We start from the raw sequence: 9282 nt of genomic DNA on the forward strand, positions 1-9282 counted from the left end.
TCGAGAGGCTAGTCAAAGACCACATCACCTTCTCCCTCCCTGACACACTAGACCTTCTCCAAATCGCCGACCGCACCAACAGATCCACGGTATAGCCATTGCACTGCACACTACCGTCACCCACCTGGAAAAAAGGAATGCATGTGAGGATGCTGTTCATAAACTACATCTTGGCCTTCAATACCACTATGCCCTCTAAGCTCACCACAAAGCTCGCGGGTCTGAACTCCTCCCAATGCAACTGGGTCCTAGACTTCATGACGGGCCGTCCCCTTGTGGTGAAGGTAGGCAACATTACCTCCTCGACTCTGATCCTCAAAACGGGGCCCCACAGGGGTGCATCCTCAGTCCCCTCCTGTATATCCATGACTCCATGGCCTCACGCAGTTCCAACTCCATCATCAAGTTTGCTGATGACACAACAGTAGTAGGCCTGATTACCAACGAGATGGCCTACAGAGAGGAGGTAGGCACGGATGGCGTGGTGCCAGGTAAACAACCACTCCCTCAACGTCAGCAAAACAAAGGAGCTGATTGTGGACTTCAGGAGGAACCAGGCTGGGCGTGCCCCATTCTCATCAATGGGGCCACCGTGGAGACTGTCAAAAACTTAAAGTTCCTCAGCGTACGCATCAGCTGGGAGCTGAAATGGTCAAACCACAAAGACACCGTGGTGAAGGCACGACAGCGACTCTTCAACCTCAGGAGGTTGAAGAAATTCAGCCTGTCCCCTAAGGGTCCACAGGACGTCCATCGAGAGCATGCTGTACCACAGGGCCGGACATTTGTCACCTAGGAAATGTGTATCACTGGACCTTCTCAAATAGTAGTTGAGTACCCCTGCTCTAGTGGCTTGATAAGGAACGTGAAGCAGAAGACACCACACTGATGTATGTCTCTTTATGTTCAGTTCCTTCCCCTGCTCCAGAATTACATTTACATTTACATTTAAGTCATTTAGCAGACGCTCTTATCCAGAGCGACTTACAAATTGGTGCATTCACCTTATGACATCCAGTGGAACAGCCACTTTACAATAGTGCATCTAAATCTTTTAAGGGGGGGGGGGCAGAAGGATTGCTTTATCCTATCCTAGGTATTCCTTGAAGAGGTGGGGTTTCAGGTGTCTCCGGAAGGTGGTGATTGACTCCGCTGTCCTGGCGTCGTGAGGGAGTTTGTTCCACCATTGGGGTGCCAGAGCAGCGAACAGTTTTGACTGGGCTGAGCGGGAACTGTACTTCCTCAGTGGTAGGGAGGCGAGCAGGCCAGAGGTGGATGAACGCAGTGCCCTTGTTTGGGTGTAGGGCCTGATCAGAGCCTGAAGGTACTGAGGTGCCGTTCCCCTCACAGCTCCGTAGGCAAGCACCATGGTCTTGTAGCGGATGCGAGCTTCAACTGGAAGCCAGTGGAGAGAGCGGAGGAGCGGGGTGACGTGAGAGAACTTGGGAAGGTTGAACACCAGACGGGCTGCGGCGTTCTGGATGAGTTGTAGGGGTTTAATGGCACAGGCAGGGAGCCCAGCCAACAGCGAGTTGCAGTAATCCAGACGGGAGATGACAAGTGCCTGGATTAGGACCTGCGCCGCTTCCTGTGTGAGGCAGGGTCGTACTCTGCGGATGTTGTAGAGCATGAACCTACAGGAACGGGCCACCGCCTTGATGTTAGTTGAGAACGACAGGGTGTTGTCCAGGATCACGCCAAGGTTCTTAGCGCTCTGGGAGGAGGACACAATGGAGTTGTCAACCGTGATGGCGAGATCATGGAACGGGCAGTCCTTCCCCGGGAGGAAGAGCAGCTCCGTCTTGCCGAGGTTCAGCTTGAGGTGGTGATCCGTCATCCACACTGATATGTCTGCCAGACATGCAGAGATGCGATTCGCCACCTGGTCATCAGAAGGGGGAAAAGAGAAGATTAATTGTGTGTTGTCTGCATAGCAATGATAGGAGAGACCATGTGAGGTTATGACAGAGCCAAGTGACTTGGTGTATAGCGAGAATAGGAGAGGGCCTAGAACAGAGCCCTGGGGGACACCAGTGGTGAGAGCGCGTGGTGAGGAGACAGATTCTCGCCACGCCACCTGGTAGGAGCGACCTGTCAGGTAGGACGCAATCCAAGCGTGGGCCGCGCCGGAGATGCCCAACTCGGAGAGGGTGGAGAGGAGGATCTGATGGTTCACAGTATCGAAGGCAGCCGATAGGTCTAGAAGGATGAGAGCAGAGGAGAGAGAGTTAGCTTTAGCAGTGCGGAGCGCCTCCGTGATACAGAGAAGAGCAGTCTCAGTTGAGTGACTAGTCTTGAAACCTGACTGATTTGGATCAAGAAGGTCATTCTGAGAGAGATAGCAGGAGAGCTGGCCAAGGACGGCACGTTCAAGAGTTTTGGAGAGAAAAGAAAGAAGGGATACTGGTCTGTAGTTGTTGACATCGGAGGGATCGAGTGTAGGTTTTTTCAGAAGGGGTGCAACTCTCGCTCTCTTGAAGACGGAAGGGACGTAGCCAGCGGTCAAGGATGAGTTGATGAGCGAGGTGAGGTAAGGGAGAAGGTCTCCGGAAATGGTCTGGAGAAGAGAGGAGGCAGGTTGTTGGGCGGCCGGCCGTCACAAGACGCGAGATTTCATCTGGAGAGAGAGGGGAGAAAGAGGTCAGAGCACAGGGTAGGGCAGTGTGAGCAGAACCAGCGGTGTCGTTTGACTTAGCAAACGAGGATCGGATGTCGTCGACCTTCTTTTCGAAATGGTTGACGAAGTCGTCTGCAGAGAGGGAGGAGGGGGGGGGGGGGAGGATTCAGGAGGGAGGAGAAGGTGGCAAAGAGCTTCCTAGGGTTAGAGGCAGATGCTTGGAATTTAGAGTGGTAGAAAGTGGCTTTAGCAGCAGAGACAGAAGAGGAAAATGTAGAGAGGAGGGAGTGAAAGGATGCCAGGTCCGCAGGGAGGCGAGTTTTCCTCCATTTCCGCTCGGCTGCCCGGAGCCCTGTTCTGTGAGCTCGCAATGAGTCGTCGAGCCACGGAGCGGGAGGGGAGGACCGAGCCGGCCTGGAGGATAGGGGACATAGAGAGTCAAAGGATGCAGAAAGGGAGGAGAGGAGGGTTGAGGAGGCAGAATCAGGAGATAGGTTGGAGAAGGTTTGGGCAGAGGGAAGAGATGATAGGATGGAAGAGGAGAGAGTAGCGGGGATGAGAGAGCGAAGGTTGGGACGGCGCGATACCATCCGAGTAGGGGCAGTGTGGGAAGTGTTGGATGAGAGCGAGAGGGAAAAGGATACAAGGTAGTGGTCGGAGACTTGGAGGGGAGTTGCAATGAGGTTAGTGGAAGAACAGCATCTAGTAAAGATGAGGTCAAGCGTATTGCCTGCCTTGTGAGTAGGGGGGGAAGGTGAGAGGGTGAGGTCAAAAGAGGAGAGGAGTGGAAAGAAGGAGGCAGAGAGGAATGAGTCAAAGGTAGACATGGGGAGGTTAAAGTCACCCAGAACTGTGAGAGGTGAGCCGTCCTCAGGAAAGGAGCTTATCAAGGCATCAAGCTCATTGATGAACTCTCCAAGGGAACCTGGAGGGCGATAAATGATAAGGATGTTAAGCTTGAAAGGGCTGGTAACTGTGACAGCATGGAATTCAAAGGAGGCGATAGACAGATGGGTAAGGGGAGAAAGAGAGAATGACCACTTGGGAGAGATGAGGATCCCGGTGCCACCACCCCGCTGACCAGAAGCTCTCGGGGTGTGCGAGAACACGTGGGCAGGCGAAGAGAGAGCAGTAGGAGTAGCAGTGTTATCTGTGGTGAGCCATGTTTCCGTCAGTGCCAAGAAGTCGAGGGACTGGAGGGACGCATAGGCTGAGATGAGCTCTGCCTTGTTGGCCGCAGATCGGCAGTTCCAGAGGCTACCGGAGACCTGGAACTCCACGTGAGTCGTGCGGGCTGGGACCACCAGGTTAGGGTGGGCGCGGCCACGCGGTGTGAAGCGTTTGTATGGTCTGTGCAGAGAGGAGAGTACAGGGATAGACAGACACATAGTTGACAGGCTACAGAAGAGGCTACGCTAATGCAAAGGAGATTAGAATGACAAGTGGACTACACGTCTCGAATGTTCAGAAAGTTAAGCTTACGTTGCAAAAAAAATAAAATAAAAGATCTTATTGACTAAAATGATATAGTACTGCTGGCTGGTGAAGTAGCCTGGCTAGCAGTGGCTGCGTTGTTGAAAGTGAAGCTGGCTAGGTAACCTCGACAATTTCTCTAAATTTCTCTAAACTACACAATTATCATGGATACAAGGACAGCAAAGACAACTAGCTAACACTACGCTAATCAAGTCGTTCCGTTGTAATGTAAGTTTCTACAGTGCTGCTATTCGGTAGAAGTTGGCTAGCTAGCAGTGTTAGCTAGCAGTGTTGGCTAGGTAGGAGGACGGCAGCGCGGCATGCGAAAATAGCTGGCTAGCTAACCGATAATTACTCAAAGCTACACAATTATCTTAGATACAAAGATAGCAAAGAAAACTATGTAGCTAGCTAACACTACACAAATCAAGTCGTTCCGTTGTAATGTAATCGTTTCTACAGTGCTGCTAATCGGTGGCTAGCTGGCTAGCTAGCAGGGTTGACTACGTTACGTTACGTTACGTTAGGACGAGAATACCTGGCTAGCGAACCTCAGCGAACCTCGATAACTACACAATTATCTTTGATACAAAGACGGCTATGTAGCCAGCTAAGTAGCTAGCTAAGATCAAACAAATCAAAGATAGCAAAGACAACTGTGTAGCCAGCTAACACTACACAAATCAAGTCGTTCCGTTGTAATGCACTCGTTTCTACAATGCTGCTATTCGGTGGCTAGCTAGCAGTGTTGGCTACGTTGCGTTACGTTAGGACGAAGATAGCTGGCTAGCGAACCTCAATAACTACACAATTATGTTTGATACAAAGACGGCTATGTAGCTAGCTAAGATCAAACAAATCAAACCGTTGTACTGTAATGAAAATGAAAATCAAACCGTTGTACTATAATGAAATGTAATGAAAAGTTATACTACTATTCGGTAGACGGTGGACGTTTGCTAGCTGGCTAGCTGCTGGGCAGATAGCAGTGTGGACTACGATAGACGACGAAATACGATAATTACGCAATTATCTTTGATACACAGACGGCTATGTAGCTAGCTAAGAAGAAATTGCTAAGGTTAGACAAATCAAACCGTTGTACTATAATGAAATATAATGAAATGTAATGAAAAGTTATACTACCTGCGGAGCGAATGCAAATGCGACCGCTCGCTCCAAACCGGATTACAATTAGTAGCTCAATAATGTTGAAGCAGGTCTACATTCTGAGTTTGGCAATTCAGCACTGGGAGCTGTCCATGTGCAACAGTGTCCACAGTGTTCATAGGCTACTGTTTAGTTGAAAAATATGTGAAAGAGTGATTCCACTAGGCCATTGTGCAACTACATTGAGGGCAACAGTTTCCAAACAACACAAAATACCACATTTTTCTAATGTAGTAATATAACAGTAGCATGACAAAAAAGAGCTTCCAGAAAGGACAATTTGCAATATTTAGCCCAACTGCAAATCTTAACACCCATACTGTTAATAATTGGACATACTAATAATAATGTGTACGGGACTAATTGGTAAAGGAACCATAAACCTGTGATCTCTTTCTGTCCCTGCTGCAGTTTGGGGCATCTCTGTGTGCTACTGGCTACCTCACAGTGGCTCTTGGAGACTAAGGGCCCCAAGGACTCCTCTAAACCTCTTTGTGGATGGGAGAGCACTCTCAGGCGATGGCGTTGATCGTTGACGGCGCTTTGGCCAACAGGCAGTGGTCCCGGAGAGCGACTGATCTCCTGTCCGTTTGTCATGCTAACTACAAAATTCTCCCATCCACAAAGAAAATTGCAAACGTCCATGTTGATACCCAGGTCTGTCAGACACTCGTGCTTACTGATGTCCCCCTGCGCTCCTTCGTGAAATTATCCATGAGGTTATTGAGGACGAGTCCAGTCAGACGGCCAACAATCAAGGTAAACTCGTCCGTTGTGTAGTCCTCCCACTGTTCAAAGCCTCTCTGATCGCCAGCATCTTGAATTGAAGTGAAATCAGAGAGATCTACAGGGATCCTTTTAGACTTGTAATCCTGCATACATCATTGATGATTTTCTCTGCCACATTGAGCCAGAAGGGTGTTATGCCGCTTACTTGTTCTAATTTGCCCACGTTGTAGCCATGTCGCCCAGCAGCTTCAAATGGGTTGGCAACGGCTTGCTGCAATTAATTAAATAACTGACAGGGATTTTGAAAGTACATGGTTGTTGTCGATTGCTATACGAATGAATATCCTATGTCACTCTCTTAACTTATTATTCTTATGTAACACATTAGACTCTTAAATGACCTAATACGATACGTTACAGACTTATTCTAAAATGTATTAAATCGTTTTTTTTCACTCCTCAATCTACACACAATGCCCCATAATTACAAAGCAAAAACAGGTATATAAAAAAAACGGAAATATCACATTTACATAATGTCACGCCCTGACCTTAGAGATCCTTTTTATGTCTCTATTTTGGTTTGGTCAGGGTGTGAGTTGGGGTGGGTATTCTATGTTTCTTTATTTTTATTCCTATGTTTTGGCCGGGTAAGGTTCTCAATCAGGGACAGCTGTGTTCGTTGTCTCTGATTGAGAACCATACTTAGGGAGCCCTTTTTCCCACCTGTCTTTGTGGGAAGTTAACTTTGTTTGTGGCACTTAGCCACGGTTTGTTTTGTATTGTTTATTGTTTTGTCGGCGTCATTTCTAATAAAAAGAAAATGTACAGTCACCACGCTGCACCTTGGTCCACTTCATTCAACAGCTGTGACACATAAGTATTCAGACCCTTTACTCCGTACTTTATTGAAGCACCTTTGGCAGCGATTACATCCTAGAGTCTTCTTGGACAGGATGCTACAAGCTTGGCACACCTGTATTTGGGAAGTTTCTCCCATTCTTCTCTGCAGATCCTCTCAAGGTCTGTCAGGTTGGATGGGGAGCGTCCCTGCACAGCTATTTTCAGGTCTCTCCAGAGATGTTCGCTCAGGTTCAAGTCCGGGCTCTGGCTGGTCCACTCAAGGACATTCAGAGACATGTCCCGAAGCCTCTCTTGTATTGTCTTGGCTGTGTGCTTAGGGTCGTTGTCCTGTTGGAAGGTGAACGTTCGCCCCAGTCTGAGGTCCTGAGTGCTCTGGAGCAGGTTTTCATCAAGGATCTCTCTGTACTTTGCTCCGTTCATATTTCCCTCGATCCTGACTAGTCTCCCTGCCCCTGCCACTGAAAAACATCCCCACAGCATGATGCTGCCACCACCATGCTTCACCGTAGGGATGGTGCCAGGTTTCCTCCAGATGTGACACTTGGTATTCAGGCCAAAAGTGTTCAATATTGGTTTCATCAGCAGATAATCTTGTCCTTTAGGTGCCCTTTGTCAAACTCCAAGCGGGCTGTCATGTGCCTTTTACTGAGGCGTGGCTTCCTCACCTCAGTTTGGCTTTGCGGCCAGCTCTAGGAAGTGTCTTGGTGCTTCCAAATTTCTTCCATTTAAGAATGATGGGGGCCACTGTGTTCTTGGTGCTTCCAAATTTCTTCCATTTAAGAATGATGGGGGCCACTGTGTTCTTGGGGACCTTCAATGCTGCATAAATGTTTTGGTACCCTTCCCCATATCTGTGTCTCAACACGATCGTCTCTGAGCTCATGCACTGTCAACTGTGGGACCTTATATAGACAGGTGTGTGCCTTTCCAAATCATGACCAATCAATTGAATTTACCACAGGTGGACTCTAATCAAGTTGTAGAAACATCTCAAGGATGATCAATGGAAACAGGATGCACCTGAGCAACATGTCGAGTATTTCAATATTTCTGTTTTACATTTTTGTACATTTGCAAAAGTGGGGTATTGTGTGTAGATTGAGAATTCTTTTTTAAATCCATTTTAGAATAAGGCTGTAACATAGCAAAATGTGGATACCTTTTACCTTTTGCAATAGGGTCACCACAGGGTTCACCACTGGCCTCACTTGGACTTGCTGATCATAAACCTGGTTTGATACAGGAACCTCCACCTGAGGTGTTACAGCATCCCTGTGAAGAGTTGACCATATAACCAGGTAAGATGGACTCTGTCTGTGTGTGTGTGTGTGTTAGGTAGAAATAGAGGTCATTACTTGGGAGCCTCAGTAGATTTAGCCGGGATTCTTGTTCTCTTCTGTCTATTGTGAGACGTGTACACATTGTGAACAGACGCTTATCGTATTTACATTAGCAGTACATAAATAAACGATAATAGTTTAAGAATTATCTGTAATATCAATGTTTTCTACAATTTTTTATTTGATAATTCTACAACCTAAAAATCCTACCTTTCTCCCCCTGCTCAGCATGGTGGATCTGAAGGAAATGTGTACCAGTTTGAGGAAATGTGTGTGCTTGGAACATTGCATGAACAATGGAAGGTCTATGTCATAATGGTATCAATCTGATAGAATGAAATATTAAAACTCAGTCTACAGAATTAAATGGAACACAGTACATACAGTTGAAGTCGGAAGTTTACACTTAGCTTCGAGTCATTAAAACTTGTTTTTCAACCACTCCACAAATTTCTTATTAACAAACTATAGTTTTGGCAAGTCGGTTAGGACATCTACTTTGTGCATGACACAAGTCATTTTTCCAACAATTGTTTACAGACAGATTATCTCACTTATAATTCATTGTATCACAATTCCAGTGGGTCAGAAGTTTACATACACTAAATTGACTGTGCCTTTAAACAGCTTGGAAAATGATAGGCTAATTGACAACATTGGAGTCAATTGGAGGTGTACCTGTGGATGTATTTCAAGGCCTACCTTCACACTTAGTGCCTCTTTGCTTGACATGGGAAATTCTAAAGAAATTAGCCAAGACCTCAATTTTTTTTTGTAGAACTCCACAAGTCTTGTTCATCCTTGGGAGCAATTTCCAAATGCCTGAAGGTACCACGTTCATCTGTACAAACAATAGTATGCAAGTATAATCACCATGGGACCACGCAGCCGACATACCGCTCAGGAAGGAGACGCGTTCTGTCTCCTAGAGATGAACGTACTTTGGTGTGAAAAGTGCCTTGTGAAGATGCTGGAGGAAACAGGTACAAAAGTATCTATATCCACAGTAAAACGAGTCCTATATCGACATAACCTGAAAGGCCACTCAGCAAGGCCTTTCAGGTTTGAGCCACTGCTCAAAAACCG

The sequence above is a fragment of the Salvelinus fontinalis genome, chromosome 32, assembly GCF_029448725.1.
Source record: "Salvelinus fontinalis isolate EN_2023a chromosome 32, ASM2944872v1, whole genome shotgun sequence".
In the NCBI taxonomy this organism is placed as follows: Eukaryota; Metazoa; Chordata; class Actinopteri; order Salmoniformes; family Salmonidae; genus Salvelinus; species Salvelinus fontinalis.